Source organism: Bos indicus x Bos taurus, chromosome 7 (genome assembly GCF_003369695.1).
Source record: "Bos indicus x Bos taurus breed Angus x Brahman F1 hybrid chromosome 7, Bos_hybrid_MaternalHap_v2.0, whole genome shotgun sequence".
Taxonomy (NCBI): Eukaryota; Metazoa; Chordata; class Mammalia; order Artiodactyla; family Bovidae; genus Bos; species Bos indicus x Bos taurus.
This window is the reverse complement of record NC_040082.1, coordinates 98,117,712-98,145,354: the sequence shown is the minus strand read 5'-3', so window position 1 is coordinate 98,145,354 and position 27,643 is coordinate 98,117,712. Positions and strand designations below refer to the sequence as shown.

At 49.1% G+C, this 27,643-nt stretch overlaps 1 long non-coding RNA gene across 3 annotated transcripts; it reads right to left on the bottom strand.

Moving 5' to 3' along the window:
• Positions 1-68: 68 nt before the first annotated feature.
• LOC113896016 lies at positions 69-27,598 on the bottom strand. Of its 3 annotated transcripts, none has more exons than XR_003511970.1 (4): positions 27,275-27,598; positions 17,480-17,559; positions 634-756; positions 69-251 (listed from the first exon to the last, which is right to left on the bottom strand). It is a non-coding gene; the product is annotated as an uncharacterized LOC113896016 (long non-coding RNA). The 3 variants fall into 3 exon arrangements; XR_003511971.1 differs by having other exon boundaries at positions 69-244; XR_003511969.1 differs by lacking the exons at positions 69-251; positions 634-756 and adding an exon at positions 13,155-15,585 and having other exon boundaries at positions 27,275-27,466.
• Between the last annotated feature and the right edge of the window lie 45 nt (positions 27,599-27,643).

Sequence of the window (27,643 nt, the reverse complement as noted above, 5' to 3'; positions counted from 1 at the left end):
TTAAAACAAAAAAAATAAAACTGCTAATTTTAAAAACTGTTAGTTTTTAAATCACAATCCATCTACTCACGATAACAAATAACATTTTTAATGAAAAATAACCACCTTTTCCAAAACAAAAATATTCCATAAAAAGAGAGACATTGTTTTCCAATTTTGCATCTCTTCCATGTCCAGTGAACAGAAGACAACTGGATTCTCACATCTGATTCTGCATCCCACCTGTTGCAACAGGGACTCTCCCCTGGAAACTCCACCACACACATGTGAGAGAAAAAAAGTGACAGAGGCAAAGGACATCTTAACATTAATATTAAAAATAGTTCAAAGAAAAAATATTTTTAAATAGTTCAGGGACTTCCCCAGTGGTCCAGTGGTTAAGATGCTCTACTTCCGATGCAGGGGGTATGGCTTCTATCCCTGGTCAAGGAACAAAGATTCCCACAGGCTAAAAATAATGTTTTAAAGTAGTATCAAATATTTATTTAAAAAAATGAAACAGTTCAGTCTGATGGACCCCCCTGGAAGGGTCTCAGTGGCCCCCAAGTTTCTGAACCCCTTTGAGAACTGCTGTTCTCAGAACAAAGGGTACCTGGCCCATAGTAAGTGATTTTTTACTATGGCTGTTATTACCATAGCAACTGAGGGTTCCGAGAGGTCTTGCTCCAGCCCCCAAGCCTTCAGGCTGCCTCGGGTAGAGGAGGCTGAGGGACTACTAACTCAGGGTGGGCTGCGCTCCCTCTGTAATAATAGCACCTAAGAAGAGAACAGAGGAATAAGAAAATAAAGGGTTTTTTTAATTATTATTATTAAGTATAGTTGATACTGCTCTAATGGCAGAAAGCAAAAGGAAGTGAAGAACCTCTTGATGAGGGTGAGGGAGGAGAGTGAAAGAGTCGGCTTAAAATTCAATATTAAAAATACTAAGATCGTGGCATTCAGTCTCATTCAGTTCAGTTCAGTTGCTCAGTCATGTCCAATTCTTTGCAACCCCATGAATCGCAGTATACCAGGCCTCCCTGTCCATCACCAACTTCCAGAGTTTACTCAAACTTACGTCCATCGAGTCAGTGATGCCATCCAGCCATCTCATCCTCTGTCATCCCCTTCTCCTCCTGCCCTCAATCCCTCCCAGCATTAGAGTCTTTTCCAATGAGTCAACTCTTTGCATGAGGTGGCCAAAGTACTGGAGTTTCAGCTTTAGTATCAATCCTTCCAATGAACACCCAGGATTGATCTCCATTAGAATGGACTGGTTGGATCTCCTTGCAGTCCAAGGGACTCTCAAGAGTCTTCTCCAACACCACAGTTCAAAAGCATCAATTCTTCGGCGCTCAGCTTTCTTCACAGTCCAACTCTCACATCCACACATGACCACTGGAAAAACCATAGCCTTGACTATGAAAGGTTGTTGTTGAATCACGCAAAGACGCCGGGATTCGTGACCCCTGGAGGAGAAGAATTCAATCTGGGGCCAGAGACGAGGCTTGATAGCTCAGAGCTTTTGTGTAATAAAGTTTTATTAAAGTATAAAGGGGATAGAGAAAGCTTCTGACATAGGCATCAGAAGGGGGCAGAAAGAGTACCCCCCTGCTAGTCTTCAGCTGGATGTTATATAGTCACTAGCAGTCTGTTAATAAAAGAAAGGAATGTCTTAAAACTCAGAATGGCACCAGGCCCCTCACCCATAAGATGCATTTTGGGATAATGTTGGCACCAAATGGTTCATCTTGGACCATAAAATGATTAACTTGAATCTTGAAGAAGGGCAGATCACCATACAAATAGTTTCATTTACAGAGATTAGGGAAACAATATCTGAGTATAACATACTGGCTTGTCAAGTAGGTTCTGAGCCAAGAGGCGGAACCAACTTGAAGACAGAGTCTGGGGTAAATGCATAGCACATTAGCATAGCTTAATTTCTCTCTTATTGGTTATCTCTAGGTTTGAGAATAGTTAACTTCAGGTGAAACCAGGTGTCATTATGGCAACACAGTATTTTAAGAGAAACCTCTTTTTAAATTTGTATAGAGAAGGAAAAAATATCACTAGTTTGCTTCCTCCTGCCAGTTAAGAGAGATAAAAATGTCTGACACTTGCAGGCTATTTCCTCCGTTTGGAGACCCCTGGCCTTCCTGCCTGTTACCCTCTCAACTATTTGGACCTTTGTTGACAAAGTAATGTCTCTGCTTTTGAATATGCTATCTAGGTTGATCATAACTTTCCTCCCAAGGAGTAAGCGTCTTTTAATTTCATGGCTGCAATCACCATCTGTAGTGATTTTGGAGCCCCAAAAAATAAAGTCTGACACTGTTTCCACTGTTTCCCCATCTATTTGCCATGAAGTGATGGGACCAGATGCCATGATCTTAGTTTTCTGAATGTTGAGCTTTAAGCCAACTTTTTCACTCTCCTCTTTCACTTTCATCATTACTTGATGGCAAATAGAGAGGGAAAAGGTGGAAGTAATGACAGATTTCCTCTCCTTGGGCTCTAAAATCACTGCAGATGGTGACTGCAGCCATGAAATCAGAAGATGTTTGCCTCTTGTCAGGAAAGCTATGGCAAACCTAGACAGTGAGCTGAAACGCAGAGACATTACTCTGCCGACAAAGTCTGTATGGTCAAGGCTATGGTCTTCCCAGTGGTCACGTACGGTTGTGAGAGCTGGACCATAAAAAAGGCAGAGCGCCAAAGAATCGATGCCTTCAAACTATGGTCCTGGAGAAGACTCCTTAGAGTCCCTCAGACAGCAAGGAGATCAAACCAGTCAATCGTAAGGGAAATCAATCCTGAATACTCATTGGAAGGACTGATGCTTAAGTTGAAACTCCAGTATTTCGGTCATCTGATGAGAACAGTTGATTCATTGGAAAAGTCCCTGATGCTGGGAAGGATTGAGGGCAGGAGGAGAAGAGGGCATCAGAGGATGAGAATGAGATGGCTGGATGGCATCACCAACGCAATGGACATGAACTTGGGCAAACTTCAGGAGATGGTGAGGGACAGAGAGTCCTGGCGTGCTGCCGTCCAAGGGGTCGCAAAGAGTCAGACATGAGTGGACGATTGAACAACAACATCGTTGATGAACAATGTTGTGTTAGTTCCAAGTGTACAGCAAAGTGAATCAGTCATATATATACACTCAGGAGAGCTGGTTTTTGTTTTTTCGGCCACGCCGCACGGCATGCAGGCTTCTAGTTCCCTGCCCAGGAATCGAATCAACCTAGAGATTGTCATCCTGAGTGAAGTAAGTCAGACAGAGAAAGACAAATACATGATATTGCTTATATGTGGAATCTTTAAAAAAAAAAAAAAGGCATAAATGAACCTATTTGCAAAACATAAATTGAGTCACAGATGTACAAAACAAATGTTCTAGATTTCCTCAGTAGTCCAGGGGTTAAGATTCTGCACTTCCACTGCAGGGGGGCATGGACTCAATCCCTGGTCAGGGAACTGAGATCCTGCATGCCACCCAGCATGGCCAGAAAACAAAGAAAAGAAAACAAACTTCTGGTTTACAAAGGGAAAGGGGGAAAGAGGGAGAGGGATAAATTTTGAGATTGGGGTTGACATATACATTACTACCTAGTTTACAATAGATAACTAATAAAAATCTACTGTATAGCATAGGGAACTCTGTAATGACCTATATGGGAATAGCAGTTAGAGACGAGTGGATCTATGTATGTGTATAACTGATTCGCTTTGCTATATACAACAGAAATGAACACAACATTATAAATCAACTATACTCCAAAAACTAATTTTAAAAACTAGAGGCTGGACCTCCCAGGTGACTCTGGTAAAAAATCTACCTGCCAATGCTGGAGATACTGTTTCACTCCCTGGTCCGGGAAGATCCCACATGCCATGGAGCAACTAAGCCCATGAGCCACAACTACTGAGCCTGTGCTTGAGAGCCCAGAAGCCTCAACTACTGAGGCGAGCACACTCTAGAGCCCATGCTCAGCAACAAGAGAAGCCCACACAGTACAACGAGAGAGTGGCCTCCACTCGCTGCAACTAGAGAAAAACTGCCAACCTAGCACAGCCAAAAATAAATATTTTAAAAAACTTATGTCTAAGAAAAAAAAAAGAAGAGGGCGTTGCTGCTGGCTGGAGTAGAGTCTGCAGAAAGAATGGACATAGAACTAGCATCATTCCACCCTGCTCTCCATCTGCCCTGTTAGTCCCATCTGCTAAACATGACACCCACTTTTCACTGGACTTCTGGTCTCTGCCCAGAACGGTGGCCCGTGCCCTTCTGCAATTCCCCATTAAGTCCCTGGACCTAGGACCCTGCAAGCTGCTCAGAGATGGGCCTTCCTCCCCACCTCCCCCACAGTTCCACCCAGACCCAGCCACTCCCCACCACTTTCGCCCTCACCCACCTGGCTGCAGCTCTTAAACAGGAGAAAGGCTTCACCATCCAGGCAGTATCTTCCAAGACTCCATTTGTTCAATAGAAAATCTGGAGATATGTACAGCTAGCCATGGACCTGTGATGTTTACCTCTGAATAGGGTGGGGAAGGCCCTCAATGGACGGGGGTGTAGACTTGGTGTTGTACTGAAATTATTTCACAAATACTCATGCTCACTTTTGTAATCAGAAACAGTTTTTAACGGCATCCAGATGCCTTATGCAAAAAGGGCTTTGTCTGATCTCCAGATCGCCCAGGCCAATCAAGGACCACATGATAATAACCAATCCCATGGACAAGCAAATGAGACTCAATGTCTCCCCAAAACCAAGGCCTGGTGCACCAGGCAGGCAGCGCCACCTAGAGGCCAGATGGTGAATGGCCGAGCGCGTGACTGCTGTGTACCTAACGGGTCTTTCAGTCAAAGCTTTGGGTTTTTCCAGTAGTTAGGTACAGATGTGAGAGTTGGACCAGGCTGAGCGCGGAAGAACTGATGCTTTCGAACTGTGGTGCTGGAGAAGACTTTTGACAGTCTTCTTGGACAGCAAGGAGATCAAACCAGTCAATCTTAAAGGAAATCAACTCTGAATATTCATTGGAAGGGCTGATGCTGAAGCTGAAGCTCCAATACTTTGGCCACCTGATGTTAAGAACTGGCTCTTTGGAAAAGACCCTGATTCTGGGAAAGATCAAGGGCAAGAGAAGGGGACAAGAGAGGATGGGATGGTTAGATAGCATCATGGACTCAATGAACATGTGTGTGTGTGTGTTAGTCACTTAGTCACGTCCAACTCTTTGTGACCCCATGGACTATAGCTCACCAGGCTCCTCTGACCATGGAATGTTCCAGGCAAGAATACTAGAGTGGGTTGCCATTTCCTTATCCAGGGGATCTTCCCGACCCAGGGATTGAACCCAGGTCTCCTGCATTGCAGGCAGACTCTTTACCGACTGAGCCACCAGGGAAGACCATGAACATGAGTTTGAGCAAACTTTGGGCAATAGTGAAGGACAGGGAAGCCTGGCACGCTGCAGTCCCTGGGTTCACAAAGAGTCAGCCGAGACTTGGCAACTGAGCAACAGCAACAGGGATCGTGGGGGTGGAGCCAGAAGAGAGGGCGTGAGACCACCCCTACCACCCTCTCCAAGGTCAGAAGCAGGACAGCGGGACATCAGGCAAGTAAATCCCTGGATGCTGTATGGAAAGGACTTCCTAACAACTCCTCAGAACAGAGCAGATGGTCCAGGGAGGCCCACCATCCAAGCCTGCAGAGGCTGGTTGAAGCTGGAGGTCTCGAGAGCCTCTAAGTTTCTGCCTCCACTTTTCTGAAGAAGAGCGCACTGGAGAGGGAGGCCAGCAGAGAGGCTCTGGGGAGCATCGTGAGAGGAGGGGCTGGATAAGAGATGCGGGAGGCATCTTCAGATCAAAAACTAAGAGTCAGAAAGTTTTGATATATTGTCAGAGCTCACATGGAAGGCAGAAAGGGTAGACCTTGAATCCGATGCAGTTGGGTTCCCTCCAGTCAGCCGTGGTGCTCTCTGCAGGGTAAGGACATGCCGCTCCTGGCTGGAACTGAGCTACTCCCTCCCCAACCCACCCCCCACCATCTCCTCCATGCTGTGTCCCCTTTTCTGGTTCTTCTCTTATCTCATCTTAAACTCGGGCTTCCCCAGTGGCTCAGTGGTAAAGAATCCACCTGCAATGCCGGAGACACAGGAAATGTTGGTTCAATCACTGGGTCGGGAAGATCTGCTGGAGAAGGAAATGGCAACCCACTCCAGTAGTCTTGCCTGGAGAATCCCATGGACGGAGGAGCCTGGAGGCCTACAGGTCATGGAGTTGCAAAGAGCCAGATAGGACTGAAGCAATTGAGCACAGACACACACATCCGAAACCACTCCTAGATGGCGCCTCCTTACCCACCAGGACTGCTGCGGGTGCAAACCACCAATCGACAGGAACAGTCTGCAGGTCTTGGGGACGTCAGATGGTCAAAAGTTCAAGGTGGTTCAAAGTACTGCACTGAAGTATTATCTCCAATCCTCTGGCCAGCCAGCAAGCTCATGTTCCCTCACTATCTGAAAGATGTATCACAACTCCCCTGGTGGACAGTGAGGGACAGCCATAGCTCCCCTCCGCTCCTCCTCAGCCCCCAGGGCTGCAGCTCCTTCCTGCCCTGCTCTGGGTCAGCAGTGGTCCAGGGATTTTTCACCTGCCATGCAGAGGATACAGGTGTTATTTGACTCCCCTGGAGGCACAGTGATCTAGCCCAGCCACGACCCAGGGCAACTTGAAGTGAGTCACATTTGTGTTTTCTAGTTGCCACATTAAAGAAAGTAAAAAAAAAGAACAAGTGTTTTTTAGTTTTGTTGTATTTTTTTTTAATTGTGGTGAAATTCACATAACATAAAATTAACCATTTGTGGTGTACAATTCATTTAGTACCTTCACAATGTCGTACAACTACCGTGCATGCGTGCTTAGTCGCTTCAGTCGTGTCCGACTCTTTGTGACCCCATGGACTGCAGCCCTCCAGGCTCCTCTGTCCATGGGATTTCCCAGGCAAGAATACTGGAGTGGGTTGCCATGCCCTCCTCCAGGGATCTTCCCAACCCAGGGATCAAACCCAGGTCTCCTGCAGCTCCTGCAGTGCAGGCAGGCAGGTTCTTTACCACGAACACCACCTGGGAAGGCTGGGCAACTACCACCTCAAGATAATTTCAAAATATTTTATCATCACTCCAAGATAAACCCCATCCCCACTAAGAGCCATTCTCCATTTCTCCCTCTCTCAGCCCCTGGTCACCACGAATCTACTTTCAGTTTCTGTGGACTTGCCTCTTCTGGATATTTCATATAAACGGGATCACACAATAGGTGACTTAGCCCATCTTCTTTCACTCAGCATGTTTTCAAGGTTCATCCAGGTTGTAGCATGAGTCACAACCCCATTCCTTTTCATGGCTGGATACTATTCCACTGTGTTGCTGGACATGTGGCTTGTTTCTACCTTTTGATGACTGTCAATGGTGCTACGCTACACTTGCACATACAAGTTTTTGTTTTTACACCTGTTTTCAATTCTTTGGGATAGATACAGGGGTGGAATTTCTGGGTCTTATGAAAACTCTATGTTTAGCTTTTTGAGGAAAGGAAGTTTTTTAATATTTATTTGTTTGTTTGGCTGTGTTAGGTCTCAGTTGCAGCATTCGGGATCTTTGATCTTCATTGGGGCATGTGGGATCTTTAGTTGCAGCAGGGGAGACCTGGTTCCCTGACCCAGGATCAAACCCAGGCCCCCTACATTGGAAGCACAGAATCTTAACCACTGGAACACCAGGGAAGTCCTAACGGGAGATTATTTTGAAAGATATATTTATTTCCTAGTGCAACATAGCCAAAATACAATCATTTCAACATGTGATAGATATGATTCTCATAGTAATCTTTCATGATCATTTTTTATACTGAGTTTTTGAAACCCAGGGGACGCTTTTCACTCAGATCACATCTCCATTCAGATCAGCACCTTTTAAGCACCCAATAGCCCTGTGTGGCTCATGACAACTGTCCTAGACAGCACTGGTCGACCTCACACACCTGGCGTCATTCTCGAGCTCTGTTGTCCCTGGGGGTCACCCCTATTACTGCCCACTAGTGTCCAGATGCAAGACCCCACTCATCTGTGGGCCTCAGCACTGGGGTAAGAGGGTGACACCTACCCAGTCAGGTTGGACAATCCCTGCTCTGCCACACACACATATGCATCCTGCTATGATCTGGACATTTGTGCCCCACAAAATTCACATGCTGAAGCCGTAACCTTCAGTGTGATGGTATTAGGAGGTGAGGCTTTTGGGGTGATCAGGTCATGAGGGTGGAGTCCTCGTGAATGGTATTGTTGCTGTGGTTTAGTTGATCAGTCGTGTCCAACTCTTTGCAACCCCATAGACTGTAGCCCTCCAGGCTTCTCCATCCATGGGATTCTTCAGGCAAAAATACTGGAATGGGTTGCCATTTCCTCCTCCAGGGAATCTTCTCCACCCAGGGATCGAACTCATGTCTCCTGCGTTGGCAGGCGGATTCTTTACCACTGAGTCACAAGGGAAGCCCCTGTGAATGGTATTAGTGCCCTTATAAAAGGAATCCTGGTGGTTAAGACTCTGAGATCTCACTGCCAAGGGCCCAAGTTCAATCCCTGGTCCAGGAACTTAGATCCCACAAGCCTCAAGATGTGTCTAAATAAATAATTTTTTTCATACCTTTTAAAAAAAGGAACACCAGAGCACTGGCTTGTCTTTTCTCCCATGTGAGGACTCAGTGAAAAGACACCATGACTCGGTGAGCCACACAGCCCTCACTGGATACCAGACCTGCTGGCACCTTGATCTTGGACAATCCAGCCTCCACAATGTGAGGAATAAGTGTCTGGTGTTTATAAGCCTTTCAGTCTATGGTATTCTGTTATAACAACCTAAAGATACATTTCCCACCCTGGACTCAGCCTTCTGATCAATAAAATAGGAGTGTAGTAAGAACAGTGTGTGCAGGCCCCTGGGAGCTGCCCGGCACCACATGTGCATATGGTCCCAACCAGGGCAGCACATGGTGATGCTGTAAAAGCAAGAAAAGATTACCGCACATCCTCAGGAAGATGTGGATGCCTCTGGAATTCTGCAGGTATTATGCAGCTACATGTATGCTAAGTCACTTAATCATATCTGACTCTTTGTGACCCCATGGACTGTAGCCCGCCAGGCCCCTCTGTCCATGGGATTCTCCAGGCAAGAATACTGGAGTGGGTTGCCGTGCCTTCCTCCAGGGGATCTTCCCGACTCAGGGACTGAACTCTAGTCTCTTATATGTCCTGCACTGGCAGGCGAGTTCTTTACCACTAGCACCACCTGGGAAGCCCTATTTGGCTACAGAGGCCACTGAACAAGCCCAGGGAGCATCACTGGCCTTCAGCTGCCTGTGGGTACCCCGCAATCAGGCGGTCATTCATTGGGCTTCTCACGTGGCACAGAGCTGGGGTAGGGGTTGGGAGGGAGACCTGAGCAAGGAGATATCAGAACAGTAGGGGCCAAGCAGCTGGGGCTGCTACAGAATTACTTCCTGAAGAGTTTGCTCCCAGCTTCTCAGGGTGGACCCAGCCAAGCACTGGGGGCCACACCAGCCTTCCCTCTGACTCATGAATCCTGGTGGGAACCCCACAGTGGAGGCAGAGAAAGCAGCCTTTAAATAGAGCTCTGAACCATCTGAGACTGTGGGCTGATGGAAGGAAGCCAGAGGCCACCCCTGGCCCAGCCACAGGCCTGGAGAGGCTGGGCTCTGATAACCCCACCTCTCTGCCTTCTCCTCGCTCCCCTTGCAGCCTCTAACAGCCCACTGCCACAAAACCCAGCCTCAGATGTTTTGGCTTTATGAAAATGCAGGATATAAAAAGAACCATGGGGCGGATGGAAGGGTGGGGAATGGCCACCAGCTTGCTAAAAGCTACCACCCCCAGGCTGCCCCTAGTGCAGCAAGCATCCCGCTCTCCCCAACCACCACCCTTAGAGATGCAGGCTCGTGCTTGTGTGCAGACGCATTGTGACAAGCCAGCATTTGGAATCAGGGATAAGGAGGCCAGCCAGTTGAGGGGAAGCCAAGTCTGACTTTATAAAGGTCTCTCTCCTGGGCCAGAACTGGGCACTGGCCATTGTAATTTATGCAGATGCTCCCAGTTGAAGCAAGTCAAGCCTGCCCCAGGAGCTTACCTCTCAGTGTGGGGGTGAGGAGGCACCTCGACACTGCGGACCTCTGGCTGCCGGGCCCAGCCTGGCCTCCCCAGGCTCTGAACAGTGCATTCAGAAATGACCACCTGTCAACAGCATCATCTATGTGCCCCCTCAGCCCCACCTCCTCCCAATCACGCTTCCGGTCCTCACTTCTGCCCCCTGGTCCAGCTCTTCATGCCCACTGCTCAACTTCCAGAGACCCTTGCTCCGGGGTAACTGCAGCCCCCAACCAGCCGCCCCTGCTCCCAACCCCTGGGCTCTCTGCTCATGCAGCCCACCCCAGCTGCAGCCTAAGCTCCCCACACCACTAGGAGCTCAAGATGTCCACCACCTACCTTGGCCCATCTCTCCCTTCCTTGCCAGGACTTTGTGCTGATCCTTTCACTATACATAGACAGGCTTGCCAGGTGGCTCACATGGTAAAGAATCTGCCTGCAGTGCAGGAGATCTGGGTTCAACACCTGGGTGGGGAAGATCCCCTGGAGGAGGGCATGCAACCCACTCCATTATTCTTGCCTAAAGAATCCCATTGACAGAGGAGCCTGGGGGCTACAGTCTATGGGGTCGCAAAGAGTTGGACACGACTGACTAACACACACTTTCCACTATACATAGGGCAGGGTGCCAGGCAAAGGTCAGGAGCTGGGAACGCACAGCAGTAAGACAGGCGCTGTCACACCCTCATGGACTCCCAGTCAGATGGAGGAGGCAGAGGGCACATCAACAAACCTACACTAACAAACCAAAAAGAAAAGGCAGGGAAAGAATGAATTACAGCTGAGATGTGTCCTATGAGGGAACAGCGGGGAGCACTGTAGAGAGGTGGACCTTCCTCAGGAGGGGAAAGGAACGTGCACACAAGGATCCCATAGAAGAAGAGGGAAGAGTGGGGACTTTTTATACAGGGAAAGAAGCTCTGCTGTTGATGTTGTTTAGTCCATAAGTCGAGTCAGACTCTTTGCAACGCATAGGCTGTAGCCCACCAGGCCCCTCTGTCCATGGGATTTCCCAGGCAAGAATACTGGAGTGGGTTGCCATTTCCTCCTCCAAGGAATCTTCCGGACACAGGGATTGAACCTGAGTCTCCTGCTTGGCAGGTGGATTCTTTACCACTGAGCCACTGGGAAGGCCCTAAATAAGCTTGGAGAAGGAGGAAATTGAGATCAAGATGCCATGTGCATCCCCCTTGGGACTATTTGGTCTCTATCCTGAGAACAGTAGGGGCCTACTGAGGGTTCAGGAGAGCCGGCATGCTCAGACTTCAATTTGTGCAAGCTCACTGACTTCGAGACAGAAAGGACAGTGATTACCAGGGATTGGGGTGAGGGGAATGAGCAGTCATTGCTTAATGAGGACAGAGTTGTTTCATCGTGTTTTGGCTATGCTGCATGGCTTGTGGGATCTCGGTTCCTAGACCCGGGATCATGCCTCCTGCACAGAAAGCTCAGAGTCCTAACCACCAGGGAGTTCCCAGGGACAGTTTCAGTTTGGAACGATGAAAAAGTTTAGGAGCTGGATGATGGTGATGGTTGGGTGACAGTGTAAATGTATGTAAAGCCACGAACTTTCACTTAAAAATGGTTTAAAAATGATAAATCTTATACATATCTTACCACAACTTATAAAAGTTTAAAAAGGAAAAATTTAATTTAGGTATATTTATGTCATAAGTTAAGGTGGAAGTAACCCACATGCCCCTCCACAAATGAATGGATTTAAAAAATTGTGGTACATCCATGCAATGGAGTATTCATTCAGAAAAGGATTGAGCTTTAGATACCTGCTACAAAGTGAATGAGTTTCAAAAACAAGCTAACAGGAATTCCCTGGTGTTCCAGTTGTTAGGACTCTGCACATGTTCATTGCCGAGGGCCTGGGTTCGATCCTTGATCATAGAACTAAGATCCCACAAGACATGAGCATGGCCAAAAACAAAATAAACAAACAAAAACCCCACCAAGCTAATGAAAGACTACCTGGTGTACGATTCCATTGATATGAAATGTCCAGAAGAGGGAAACCCACAGAGACAGAAAACAGATTACTGGTTGCCAGAGACTAAAGGAAGGGGGTGGGAGTGACAGCTCACAGGTACAGGGTTTCTTGGTGTGACGGAAGCTTCCTGCAGATGGGTAGTTGGTGACGGTTGCCCAACCTTGTGTTTCTCCTAAATGCCAGGGCCTTGTACACTTTAAAATGGTTAACTTTATGTTCATATATTTTGTCTCCATTTTTTTTAAAAGGAAAGAAGAAAAAAGAAAGAAAGATAGGAAAGTTAAGTGTGCAGGCTACACTGAGAAAAGAGATGAGGGGTCAGGGACACTGAAGCATGAAGTTGGGGCACATCTCCACACCCAGACAGTGACAGATGATGGCACCAGGGAGGGACAGGGAAAAGCAGAGGAAAGGGAGAAACAGGAGGTAGGGTCCCATGACTGGTTAGATGACAGGGTGGTGGTGGTTCATGGGATGCTTCTGTCTCATCTGTCAGCTCTGGTGGGTGGCCAGGGGTGGGGATTACTCGAGGCAGATCTAGGCTTCCTGTCTGTGACCCTGCTGTGCCTCCATCAGCCTGCCAGTCTCAGCGCTCAACCCCATATCACCTTGAAGACACGAATGTCCCCTCCCCGGGGGGTATCCCCATCACCCTCTCCCTAGTGTTAATCATCAGAACCTTCTGCGTGTCCCCATGCCCCTCCAACACCGACTCCTTCCGACCTCTTTGCTGTGCCAACCAGTAGACACCCCCAAAAGCCCCAAGTCAGCATCAGCTGACATTCAGACCTCAGGCTCCTTTAGAGCAGGGGTCTACAAAGATCTGAAAAGGGCTGGACTGGAAATATTTTCTGCTTCAAGGGCCAGGCTGTCTCTGTTGCAATGACTCAGTTCTGCTTTGTAGCATAAAAGCAGCCCGGGATAATAGGTAAACAAATGAGCACAACTGTGTGTCAATAAAACTTTATTTATGGGACTTCCGTGGTGGCCCAGTGATTAAGACTCTGCCAGTTCGATCCCTGCCGCGAGCCACTGAACGACTAAGCCCAAGCTCCACAACTATGAAGCCGAGGTACCTAGAACCTGTGCTCTATAATGAGAGAAGCCACCACAATGCCCCTGTTCGCTGCAACTAGAGAAAGCCCATGCACAGCAATGAAGGCCTACCAAAGCCAAAACATAAATTAAATTTTAAAAACAACTTTATTTATGGACTCTGACTTTTCAGATAATTGTTTTATTTTTTATTTATTTGACTGTGCCAGGTCTCAGTTGCAGCACCTGGGCTCTTCCATCTCCATTGCAGCATGAAGGCTCTTTTAGTTGTGGTATGCAGTATTTTTAGTGGCTACATCCAAACTCTTAGTTACAGCATATAAACTCTTAGTTGGGGCATGTGGGACCTAGTTCCCTGACCAGGGATTGAACTCAGGCCCCCTGCCGTGGGAGCACAGAGTCTTAGCAAATGGACCACCAAGAAAGTCCCATGGACTTTTTAATTGAAATATATTTGACATGTAACATTGTATAAATTTAAGGTGTCCAACATTTGATACATTTATATAGTATAACTGACATATATTGTAATATGGTTGCGATTGTATCCATAATTAGCACCTCTGTGAAAATGTTGGTCTCTCAGTCATGTCCAACTCTTTGTGATCCCATGGACTGTAGCCCACTAGGCTCCTCTGTCCTTGGAATTCTCCAGGCAAGAATAATGGAGTGGCTAGCCATTCCCTTTTTCAGGGGATCTTCCCAATCCAGGGATCAAACCTGGGTTTCCTGCATTGCAGACAGATTCTTTAACGTCCGAGCCACCAGGGAAGCCCAGATGTTATATAATCAACACTTCTTTTTAGTGGTGGAAATAGTTAAGTTGCTAGTCTCTTAGCAAGTCTGATGATTATAATACAACATTTTAACCTGTATTTACTCTTCTGTGCATCTGTGGAATTCTAGGATTTATTTACTACTCAGTCCAAGTTTATACCCTTCAGCAAAGTCTGTTCTATCCCCCCCAGCTCCTTGGTCACTGAAATTTGAATTATAGATCATTTTCAAATTGTGAATTGTTTTTTCCAGCCATTTGAAAATGAAAAGGCCATTCTTAACTCACTGGCTGTACAGGAACAGGCAATAGGCTGCATTTAGCAACCAAGGCTGTGGATAACTCCAAACTATCTCTTGCCCACATTTGCCCCTTATAATAGTGTATATCAGGGAGTCTTGGGTATCTTTATAAGGGCACTAATCCCATTCACAAGAGACCCACCCTCATGACCTCATTCCCTTCCAAAGGCTGTACCTCCTAATATTATCACCGTGGTGGTTAGAATTTCAATACAGAGTGAGGGGGTGGAGACACAAACATTCAGACCACAGTTGTGAGTATCCAGGGTTTTTTTAAATTAGTATTATTGGCAATTCTCTGGTGGTCCATTGGCTAAGATCCCAATACAGGGGCCCGGTTCAATTCCTTGTCAGGGTACTAGATCCCATGTGCCACAACTAAGACCCACTGCAGCCAAATAAATTAAAAAAAAACAACTGCTCTGAGACACTGCCTTGACACCTGGGATACCAGGTCTCGTCATCATGGCCACAGTCAGAAAACAGAAAACTCCTAAGCACTCCCAGGGTCCCCAGCTGCCCAGGAAGAACAGGTTGGCAGAGGCCAGATGAGGGGCTTTCCAGTGACAAACACAGACCTCCCTTCCACACCTCCACTAGGAAGAATATTCAAACATGTCCCTGACTGTCTTTCTCAATTAGCCATCACTCTGCTTTCCCCCAGCACTCTCTCCTCTCATAACCCCAGTGTATTTTCTTAAAGGTGTTTATGTTTTTCAGAGCTTATTAGTGTATTTAAGCATCAAATATTGCCTGTCCCCACCTCCTCAATGGAAGGACAACCATTTGTACAGTCCAGAGATCAGTTAGGAATAAGTCTCAGTTGGGGTTGTTGTTGTTGTTCAGTGGCTCAGTCATATCTGACTCTTTGCTACCCCATGAACTGCAGCACGCCAGGCTTCCCTATTCTTCACCATCTCCCAGAGTTTGCCCAAACTCATGTCTATTGAGTCAGTGATGCCATCCAGCTATCTCATCTTCTTCTGCCCCCTACTCCTCCTACCCTCAATGTTTCCCAGCATCAAAGTCTTTACCAACGAGTCGGCTCTTTGCATCAGGTGGTCAAAGTACTGGAGCTTCAACTTCAGCATCAGTCCTTCCAATGAGTATTCAGGACTGATTTTCTTTAGGATGGACTGGTTTGATCTCCTTGCAGCCCAAGGGACTCTCAAAAGTCTTCTCCAACACCACAGTTCAAAAGCATCAATTCTTCTGGGCTGGGTGGTCATAACAATTTCACTCTGCCTGTGTAGTGAAAACACACACCTCAGATCGGGACTAGAACCCATTTTTTAAAAACATATGGATCGTTTTTCAAAGTATTTCTTGAATTTGTTACAATATTGCTTCTATTTTGTTTTGTTTTGTTTTGCTGATAAGCATGTGGGGTCTTAGCTTCCCTACCAGGGATCAAACCCACATCCCCTGCACCAGAAGGTGAAATCTTGACCACTGAACAATGAGGAAAGTCCTTGGCTGTCTTTTTTTAATATTATTTTTATTTATTTGGCTGTACTAGGTCTTAGTTGCAGCACACGGGATCTTCAATCTTCATTGAGGCATGTGGGATTTTTGTTTCGGCAGGTGGGATCTAGTTCCCTGACCAGGGATCAAACCAGGCCCTTGCACTGGGAGCACAGAGTCTCAGCCACTAAACCACCAAGGAAGTCCACCCCACTGTCATAAGGAGACCAAACCAGTCAATCCTAAAGGAAATCAACCCTGAATATTCATTGGAAGGACTGAAGTTGAAGCTGAAGCTTTGGCCACCTGATGTGAAGCGCCAACTCATCAGAAAAGACCCTGATGCTGGGAAAGACTGAAGGCAGAAGGAGATGATGGTTGGATGGTATCACCAACTCAACGGACATGAGTTTGAGCAAACTCATGGGAGATGGTGAAGGAGAGGGAAGCCTGGCGTGCTGCAGCCCACGGGGCCGCAAAAAGTCGGACATGACTGAATGACTGAACAAGAACAACAAATCTATTACAGTGAGCACATAATGAGGCTCGAGGTCCACTGGAAATCTCATCTTCCACCATGTTATATCTAATCACTTCTGAAAAGTTTATGTTGTATCCTCAATGACAACATCACTCTTTTATTTATATTATAATTGTATTTAATTCATTAATTTATGCTCTGGCCGCTGCATGCAGGCTTTCTCTAGTTGCAGTGCACGGGCTTCTTATTCGCGGCTTCTCACTGCAGTGCCCCTCCACACACACACTGCAGAGTATGGGCTCCAGGGCACACAGGCTTGGGAGTTGGGGCATGTGGACTTAGCTGCCCCAAGATACATGGGATCTTCCCAGACCAGGGATCAAATCTGTGTCCCTTGCATTGGCAGGCAGTCTTAAAAACTGGACCAGCAGGGAAATCCTATGTCACACTTTTAAAGGTTGTGCCCCGCCCCCTTCCCTCCTGTCTCAATAGAACAAAAGCAGCCGCAGATATGAGGATGACTGCTATCAGGAAACAAAACAGAAACAAGTGTTGATGAGGACATGGAGAAACTGGAGCTCCTGTGCATTGTTGACAGGAACGTGAAGAGATAGCCACTGTGGAAAACTCTACGGAGGTTTCTCAAAAACTTAAAAATGGAATTACCACACAACCTAGCAATTCCAGCCAAAAGAACTGAAAGCAAGGTCTCCAAGAAATATTTGTGCATCCATGTTCACAGCAGTATCGTTCACAATAGCTAACACAAGGAACAAACCAAGGCTTGGAATTACCAAAATGTGTTATATCCCCACCGTGGAATATTATTCAGCCTTTAAAAGGAAGGAAGGATAAAATTAAATAAATAAATAAAAGGAAGGAAGGAGTTCCCTAGTGGTGCGCTGCATAAGAATTCACCTGCCAATGCAGCAAACACGAATTCGATCCACGGTCCAGGAAGATTCCACGTTAGATTCCAGCAGCTAAGCCCATGCGCCACAACCACTGTGCCTGTGTGCCCCACAGCCTGTTCTCCACAGCAAGAGAAGCCACAGCAATGAGAACCCCGAGCGCCATAATGAAGAGTCATCCCCACTCACCACAACTAAAGAAAGCCTGTGCAAAGCAAGGAAGACCCTGCACAGCCAAAAATGTAAAAAGTAATTAAAAAGAAGCTATTGTCTAGGGACTCACCTGGCAGTCCAGTGGTTAAGACTCCACGCTTCTCCTGCAGAGGGAGTGGGTTCCTTGGTCGGGGAATTATTAATAAGATCCTGCATGGGGCAAAGTGTGGCAAAAAAAATTTAAAAATAGTAATAATAGATACATAAAATGAAAGGAAATTCTGATACATGTTACAACTTGGATGAACCTTGAGGACATTCTGCTAAGGGAAATAAACCACTCACAAAAAGACAAGTACTGTATAATTCTTATAAGCACTTATATCAAGTACTTAGATTAGTCAAAATCATAGAGACAGAAAGTAGAATGATGGTTTCCAGGGGCTGAGGGGAGGTGAACGGGAGAGTTAATAGGTATAGAGCTTCAGATTTACAAGAGTTGTGGGGGTGGGACTTCCCTGGTGGTCCAGTGGTTAGGACTCCGGGCTGCCACTGGAGGGGGTAGTTCAAACCTTGGTCAGGGAACTAAGATCCTGCATACTGCACAGAACAGCCAAAAAGTAGGGAAAAAATGGGGGTGGGGGGGTGGGGAAGAGTTGTGGGGATAGATGATATAAAGGTTGCAGAGCAATATAAATGTATTTAATGCCACTCATCTGTATGCTTAAAAAATAGCTAAGATGGTACATTTTTGTCATGTGTATTTTAACTCAATTTTAAAAAAAAATGGCACATGAGTCTGAACAAAGTCCAGGAGATAGTGAAGGACAGGGAAGCCTGGCATGCTGCAGTCCATGGGGTCGCAGTCCATGGGGACACAACTGAGCGACTGAACAACAGCAGCAAAGCAGCCAGACAGGAATGGACATGACTGTATAAACGTAATTTACAAGGGCTGAAATCATAATTCGTAAGATTTTTATGTTTCAAGGAATCATCTTTTGTTTTCAACTGCTTAAAAAATATCAAAACTAGATTTCCTTGGTGGTCCTGTGGTTAAGACTCTGAGCTTCCATTGCAGGGAGCTCAATGATTTGATTCCTGGTGGGGGAACTATGACCGAACGATGCCCCAGGCATTGCCCTACAACCAAAAATAAAAAGAAAGAAAAACAGAAAAAAGTGTCAAAACCATTCTGAGCCTGAGGGCTGTGCAGAGAAGAGGAGCGGATGTTCTCCCCATCCCCCCTCTGTCCCCCACCCTGCCACTCCCCACCCTGAGCTGGGTTGTGGTTTGGGGACTCAGGTCTAGTTCACCTCTTGCTTTCCTGCACATCTCACGTCTGACTGGGAACAGACGAGGCTGTACAGAAAGCTGCATCGATGAACACATGTGTGCATGAATATGGCAAGAGCACACTCCTGCTTTGCAGCCAGCCAGACTACAGGCAAACCCTGGTGGTGCCTTCTCTTCTTTCCTGAGCAGCCTTAGGAAAACCACTTAACCTGTCTGGGCCTCTGTGTTTTCAACTGTAGATGATCCAGCATGGTGCTATGCAGGGCATGCCTCCACTTCTAGGACCTCCCCCGTCCTCCCCGCCTCTGCCCCTGGGAAACCCGGGAGGTCTATAAGAGGGAGCTCGCTGTCTACACTGGCTCACTCCTCACTGCCACCAGGCCAGGGCCTGAGACTGTGCCCCACCACACACACTCTCTCATTCTGGCCTAAATATATTCCAACCTTAGAGATATCTCATGCCCCACACACATTTCTGTTTTCCTGCCATAGCCTAGTGCCAAGGAAAAGAAAAAAATCCCACCGGTGGGGAGCAGGGAGGGAAGATGTTGGTGGTGTGCAGGGGACTGTGAAATGCAGCCTCAAGGGTCCTGGTCTTAATGGGGTGCTGGGAAAGCTGGATGAGGGGGACACCCCACCCTGCACCCTGTTTCTCTCCTGGGCTCTGCCGCTCTGAGTCACCACTCTGGCAGTTGCTGGCCGGGAGCCAGGGCTGGGTGGGATGTGAGGGCGGCAGGCAGGCGGGCAGGGAGGCCTACTTTAGCTTCTGGTTTCTTCTCCACACCCACGAGGGCCCTTGGATCTCAGAACACACACCTGGGCAACACCCAGTAAATTCTGATGCCAGGTCAGGGCTCCCCACGCCTTCTGGCTCCTGGGCTGTGTCTGGGCCATCGCCCACCTCTGGGAACCAGGAAGGAAGAAAAGCTGGCCTGTCTCCACCCACCAGGACCTGGGGAACCGGCACCCCATGGCCTAGGATGACAGTCCCACTCAATCTCTCCCCAAGATGCCAGAACCTGCCAATCACCTCCATCCTCAGAACTCTATACCTGTTTGGGGGAAAAGACACACACACACAGTGATACTTTGCAGGCAGGCATCTATGTAAAGAGGCAGGGCAGTCAAAAGTGGGTGGTGAGCCTGCCCTCCACCCCACACCAACAGGAAGCCACATCTGGGGACATTATTTGTTGCCATGACTGTAGGAGGTAGTGCTCCGGTACCCAGTATAGACAGATAGGATTGGGGCGGGGGGCGGGGGAGGGGGGAGCCTGAAGAAAGAGAACCAGACTTCCTTGACAAACGTGAAGTCATTTTTAGCTTAAGCCATTTGGGGATTTTAGCCTGGCCATAAGGCTTGTCCTTGAACAGGTCTCAGTAATCAATGATCTCAAGGGAAGTGAGGGAATGGAATAACCTAGGAAAAGCAGTCAGGAAACAATTGTTCAGCCATAAAACGCAGTCCTGGTTCCTCCTGAACAATCTGATACAGGTCTTTGAGTTCTGCAGGAACTAAGCCCCCCTCCGCCAAGGTGGAGGATACAATGATTTTGTTGACCCTCCTGACTTGAACCAAATAGAGCTTGGACTCTATTTTGTTTAGTCCCTCATTCCTGTCCGACTCCTTGTCACCCCATGGATTGTATGTAGCTCACCAGGCTCCTCTGTCCATGGGGTTTTCAGGCAAGAATACTGGAGTGGGGTGCCATTTTCTTCTCCAGGGATCTTCCCCACCCAATTCTCCTGCATTAGCAGGCAGGTTCTTTAAAACTGAGCCATCTGGGAAGCTTTGGCTGAATTCTATGCTGCGTTCTCCTCTGCTCAAGCCAGCTCCTGAATAAGCATGTATCCTTAGCTTAAAACTTCCCCAATTTTGCTGGTCTTGGAGACACGGCTTTGGGAAAGCTCGCTGGTGTTCTTCAGTTCAGTTCAGTCACTCAGTCCTGTCTGACTCTCTGCGACCCCATGAACCTCAGCATGCCAGGCCTCCCTATCCATCACCAACTCCTGGAGTTTACCCAAACTCATGTCCACTGAGTTGGTGATGCCATCCAACCATCTCATCCTCTGTCGTCCCTTCTCCTCCTGCCCTCAATCTTTCCCAGCATCAAAGTCTTTTCAAATGAGTCAGCTCTCTGCATCAGGTGGCCAAAGTATTGGAATTTCAGCTTCAACATCAGTCCTTCCAATGAACACCCAGGACTGATCTCTTTTAGGATGGACTGGTTGGATCTCCTTGCAGTCCAAGGGACACTCAAGAGTCTTCTCCAACACCATAGTTCAAAAGCCTGGTGTTCTTACTTGCTGCCAAGTATTAAGCCGCTCCTCCCCCTGATCTTTGACTTGGTTGTGTCTTTCTTTTTTCTAAATATTTGGTTGCCTCACGTCTTAGGACCCTTGCTGCACATGTGAGGTCTTTCATTGCTGCGTACACTTCTCTAGTTGCAACTTCTCTCTAGTTGTGGTGCATGGGCTCCAGAGCGGGGGTGGGTGGTGGGGGTGGGGATTGTTATGGGTTGTGATTCAGACTTAGTTGTCCTGCGGTATGTGGGATCTTATCCCCCCCACCCCTCAGAGATGGAACCTGAATCTCCTGCATTGGAAGGCAGATTCTTAACCACTGGACCACCAGGGAAATTCCTTGGTGGTGTCTGGCTTGATACCCAACCAAGAAGTGAACCCAGTTTCCAGGTAACACTAGTGGATGGAAGCCAGGACTGCAACTCAGCATTCTAAGATGCACCAGGCAGCGCCCCCATCATTCCCAACAGGGAACGATCCAGCCTCAAAAGTCGAGAGTCAAGAAATTGGCACTTTTTTGCTATCTAGTAGACTACATATTGGAGAAGGCAATGGCACCCCACTCCAGTACTCTTGCCTGGAAACTCCCAGGGACAGAGGAGCCTGGCAGGCTGCAGTCCATGGGGTCGCTAACAGTCGGATATGACTGAGCGACTTCACTTTCACTTTTCACTTTCATGCACTGGAGAAGGAAATGGCAACCCACTCCAGTGTTCTTGCCTGGAGAATCCCAGGGATGGCAGAGCCTGGTGGGCTGCCGTCTATGGGGTTGCACAGACTCGGACACGACTGAAGTGACTTAGCAGCAGCAGCAGCAGCAGCAGACTACATATTAGCTGGCAAGCTATCCAAACTCACTATGCCTCAGTTTCCACAATGTGAAATGAGGATAAGGCAATAAATCTTTGTGATGACGACTCCAGAGGTGAAGTGCCTAAACTAGGAAGCAACAGCTGTTGTGATGACTGTCGTTCTTAAGACCTACAGATCTGGGATTTCCCTGGTGGTTCAGCGGTTAAGAATTCACGTTCCAATGCAGGGGACTCAGGTTCGATCCCTGGTCAGGGCACTAAGACCCCACATACATCGGGGCAACCAAGCCTGTGCACAACTAAAGAGAAGACCACAGGCCACAACTAAAGACACCTGTGCACTGCAGCGAGCAATCCCACATGCTGCAATGAAGATCTCCCATGCTGCAACTAAGACCCAATGCAGCCAAATAAATAAATACTTTTTTTTTAAAAAAGGCAAATGACTATTTAAAAAAAAAACAACCTTACTCTCCAAAGTCTCTCATAGATCCGAGTTCAAATCTGAAATTTGTATAAGTGCTATCACTGCCCATCTCAGAGTCATGGGAGGAGAGACAGGTGAACTGCTGGGGCACACAGCCTCAGTGAATGTGGGGGACACAGGGGGACCGAGTGACTCTCGCTGAGCTCAGAAGTGTCTGAGCCTAGAAGGGACATCAGGGAACAAAAGACCACCTGGCTTCTGGGTACAACAGATGCCATGGCAACGGGGCAGGATGGGCTCTGCTCCAACAGGAGGGAAGGTTTGGGGGAAGAACTGCGCTGGCCTTGAGCACAAAGCAGGGAGCATGTCTGAGAACCCGGCCCATATGATGGGTGGCTGGCAAGAGGGTGGGTCTCACTGAGGATCTTTCCCCAGCTTTCTAGAATGTATTGGTAGCTGCAAGGAGGAGGGATACTAGGGTAATTCAGGACAATCAGAGGGAACCTGGGCCATTCAGAGGGTGGGCAGAAACTTTCACAGAGCGCTGTGTGTGTGTGTGTGTGTGTGTGTGTGTGTGTGTGTGTGTGTGTAACCTGCTGGGCCCAGACTCAGCCTCAACTCAGGGTGTTGAAAAGACCCAGCCTGCCCGCCTGTCCACCCGGTCTGACCAGAAACCCAGGTCAAGCTTGGGACATGTGGCCCTGCGGGTGCACCCTGGCTCCAGCCTCCCAGCCTCCAGGGACAGGGCTGGCTTTAGTCACAGTATAACCACTGGGAGATTGGGCAACAAGTATGTCCCACCCACAGATGTCCAGAGAGTCGTGAGAACCGGGACAAGGGAGGGTGGCTGGGGAGACAGAAGAACGCTCAGGCTGAAGACAAATGCGTTAGTGCCTGCTGACTGCAGAGTCCCCAGGGGCCCCCTCTTGCACACTCCCTCCTCCGTGGCCCCATCTCCCAAGCAGCAGCCCTGAGATGCATAGCAGAGCAAGGGAGGGGAAGTACCCTCCCTGGCTAAAAGTAAGGCTTTGGAGATTTTGGGGCAAGCCCCATCTCACAACCTCAGTTTCTCCCTCAGAGGGACTTTCCTGGCAGTCCAGTGGTTAGGGCTCCATGCTCCCACTGCAGGAGGCAAAGATTCCTTTCCTGGTCAGGGAACTAGAATCCCGGAAACCAAAAAAAAAAAAAAAGAACTGGTTTCATCCTCTCCCTTCTCAGAAGGTAACACCTAGTCCCAAACAACAGGAGAGTACTTCTAAAATCCAACATCTGTTTATAAGGTGATGTCCACGGGGCTTCCCTGGTGGCTCAGAAGGTAAAAGAATCTGCCTGCAATGCAGATCCAGGTTTGATCCCTGGGTCAGGAAGATCCCCTGGAGGAGAAAATGGCAACCTACTCCAGTATTCCTGCCTGGAAAATTTCATGGACAGAAGAGCCTGGTGGGCTATATAGTCCATGGAATCCTAGTAAAGAGCCAGACACGACTGAGCGACTAACACTTCATACAGAGGAGCCAGAAGGCAGCAGGGGATTATCTGAAGGTGGAAGCTGCACACAGCCCTGGGGGGGAAGAGCTCCACTCCCTGCCCCACGTTGAGCTTCCGAGAGGAGCGGCTGCCAGCAGGGTCCCAGCAGTGAGTAACTGCAGGCTTGTTTTGGCCTTCCTGGTGGCCTGAAGCCAGAACAAGGTTCATTCCGGAAGGGCGGGCCACAGCAGGGGAGGGGGGAGGGTAGGAGGGGAAGAGGAGCGGGTAAGAGAGGGGAAGGGAGCTCAGGTAGAAGCTGGTTGGCTGGGGGGAGGGGTGGGAGTGGGGGAGGGGGTTGGGGGTGGGTGGGGGAGGTGGGGGGCACTGGCTGGAGTTCGAGATGCTGGGGCTGAGGGCCAATCTCCTGTGGCCTCCGACACGCAGCTAACAGGGCTGGCAGCCTTTGATGGCCCCTCCTTGTCCGCCCTCACCCTCGGGTCTAAACGGTGAAGCGGTGAGCCATTTCCTGTCCCAGACACCAGCAAGGGCCCCCACCCCCAGCCCGAAGCAGTCTTTCTAGTCTAGCAGTGGTTTGGATTTGCTCAGTTAGTAATAATCATCGAAAACATGAAACAACAAACACCCAAACTCAAACCCAGGGAATTCCCTGGTGGCCCAGTGATTAGGGCTACATGCTTCCATTGCAGGGGGCACGGGTTCCATGCCTGAACCCAGGTCAGGGAATTAAGATTCTCTAAGCTGCAAAATACAGCAAACACACACACACACACACACAAAACACCCAAATACAACTTCATCCTCATCAAACCCCTGGGCCAAGCATGCACAAATTGGCCCCCAGGGATGTTTTCACCAGAAGAAGCAGGAGAAAAGATGGTACAGAATTACCCAGCAAGTGGGTGTGAAAAAGCTGAAGAAGGAAGCTGGTGGGTGAAGCCAGTGGGCGGCAAGCACAGGAGGCCAGGAGAGGAAACACTGCCTGGTGGTGGGCGAGAGACCTGGACGGCAGATCTCACCACCCTGAGCTCTCTTCCTTATCTGTGAACCAGAGATAAGTTGCTGGATATATACAAGAAAAGCCCACCTAACCATCCACTCCATCCTCCAGCCCCAAATCCAGGAGAGAAAGAACAAATGGCTTTGTATTACTAGACATGTTTGCTCCGTGCCTCAACTCCCTCATCCATAAAATGGGGTTAGTGAAAGTGCCGACTTTAATTCTGACCCAAATTTGGGGCAGGGTTTTGTGGTTGTTCATTCGCATCCAGCTCTGTGACCCAAGGACTGTAGCATACCAGACTTCCCTGTCCTTCACTATCTCCCGGAGTTTGTCCAAACTCTTGTCCATTGAGTCAGTGATGCCATCCAACCATCTCATCCTCTGTCGGACCCTCCTCCTCCCGCCAATCCTTCCAAGCATCAGTCTTTTCCACTGAGTCGGCTCTTCACATCAGGTGGCCAAAGTATTGAAGCTTCAGCATCAGTCCTTCCAACGAATATTCAGGTGGCATAGTTTAACTAAGTGAATATGTATACCCAGCAAAGCACCTGGCTGGCAGTTAAGTATCAACATACACTGTCTCTTCGTAAACCAGGGCATATTATCTGGTCTCTAACCAGAAGCCCCTGGGGTTGGATGCAGAGTCTCTGGGGGCCCTTCAGAGGCTCACAGAATCTTCTGAGGATGCATCTCAGGTTAGCTCTGTAAACACAGTGGACTTTGCAGGAGGCCTCAATTAACACAGTGGCTAATTCCCCAACATATCTTCCCAGGGCTCCTAGGAAGAGCAGCGTGTTTCCAAGACCCTCGGCTTAGCTCACTGCCACTCTGGCCCCTCAGGACCGCCTGGTGCTCTGGTCCAATGCTTGGGAGAAATCCTAAACTGAGGGAAATCAAGGCCCAGCCCACTTCGGGAATGGCTCAGGGGCTGCAACCTCCAGCTCACCAACAAGGCAGTTAGAACCACGGTTGGCAAATACAGCTGCACTTCGGGATCACCTGGGATGCCTGGGTCCCCCGCGGGGCCAAGTCCAGCCCCAGAGATCTCAGGATTTCTAACCATGCCACATCCCCTGGGGGGCACAACTCCCAGCCACAGAGGGGAAAAGAAACGCCCAGAGTGACTCCACTGAGGAGGGCAAGGTCTGCATTCGCCTCACCGCTTCCTGATACTTTCACAAACAAGACGAGGAACAAGAGAAAATGCAGTGCATTTGCTGACTTTGTCAATCCCCTTGCCTCGCTCCCCCCTGCAGCCGGGTCTCCAGGGAAGGGTTTAACAGGAAGCGCCTGGCGTCCGGGAGCCACAGAAGACCATTGTTCTCCAGCTGGTCCCCTCCCTCTTGTCCAGGAAGACCCTCTAGGGAGCCCCTTCAAAAGGGCCAGGCGCAGTGTCTCCAGACTGCAGGCCAGCCTGTCGGGAGAGCAAGCACCGGAAAAGGAAACCCACGGGGCGCGGGCTGGGGCACAGCTGTCACCGCAGAGTCTTGGGGGGTTTCCGAGGAAGGGGGGGCTCAGGCTTACCCGCGCCCCCAGGGGGGACAACCCTCCCCCACAGCCCTCATCTGGAAGGCAGACGGCTTTGATCTCAAGCTTTTAGGTACAACTTAAGCTCCTGTCTCCCTCCACCCATTTCCCCCACCTCCAGCATCTCTGTGTTGGAAAGTTTCACACCCCACCCCTTCTCTGATTTCAGATCTCTCTTCCAGGCACTAGGCTAGGACTTTTTCTGATTAGCAGATTTGGATGGGGGGCCAGGGAGGAGGCGAAGGTTCTGCTTTGGGGGGGCAGTCTGGATTTGGGGGCACAGAAGGAGGCAGAGAGCTGTAAGCAATTCCCTAGGAGACCCTGGGGGGCATGCAGGGTGAGGGCCAGCAGCTGACAACCAGATGTGGGTGGACAGGCTGAGGGGGAAATTAAATGGTGCCAGTCAGGTGGTGGGCGGAGAAGACAGGACCCCAGGGGGCCTCCGGAGAGCTGCCTAGGTATAAAAAGGAGGGTGGCCAGACTGTGAAGCCTGAGATAGCCTCTTAACTGTGAGTCAACAATGTCCTGGGGAGGGGGTGATGATCTGAAGCCAGTGGGGCCAGGAGGCTGGAAGGGAGAAAGAAAAGGGCAGAGAGGCGAGGCGGAATGGGGACCCAGGGGGAATTTCTGCTGGGAGGGACTGCAAGAAAGGGGCAGGCCGAGAGATGCTATTAGGCCTGGACGTGCAAGTGGAGGGCCTTAGTCCCTAGGCTGAACTCCCCTCAACACAAATTTGGGGAGACCTGAAGTTCCCCCAACACAGGTGGGCCGAACACCCCTCTAGGCTGCGCCTCAAAGCAAACAGATATGAAATGACCTAGTGAGTAACCCCGGACACGGATGGGGAAGGCCTGAGCCCCCCTGAACACAAGTGTGTGCATCTGAACTCCACTAGACATTACTGGTGGAGGTGTGTGTGTCCTGGCCTCCCCTGGTCACCACTGTGGGGGTCTGGGCTCCTCTAGGCAAACATGGTGGGGGAGGGTTTCAGTAGCCCCTACGCCGAGGGCGAGTAGCTCGAGCCTCAAACTCTGGCAATCCCGTCCCCCTTCAGCTTTCGGTGGCATTTACCTGATTCCGAGCCGACCCCCAGCCCCAGGAGCCCACAGCACGGCCTCCGCCTTCCCGCTCGGCTCCTAAACCCCACCCCTACATCCGCGGGGCACTGGGATAAGGGGGTGGCTAAGCTCCGACCATGTGGGCGGAATCCGGGAGGGACGAGCTTGGGGGAGGGGCGGAGCCGCCTGAGCCACCGACCGACTCCGGGAGTTCTAGGAAGTAGCTCGGTGCAGCGCGGAGGGGCGGGGCTCAGAGAGAAATGGAAAGCTGCTTAATTTGCATGTTCCGCCCACGTACGTGATCGACACCCGGATAACCCCGCCCTCTACCTTGGCTAAACCACTCACCCCCAGGGCCCAGCCTAGGACTCAAAGTTCCAAG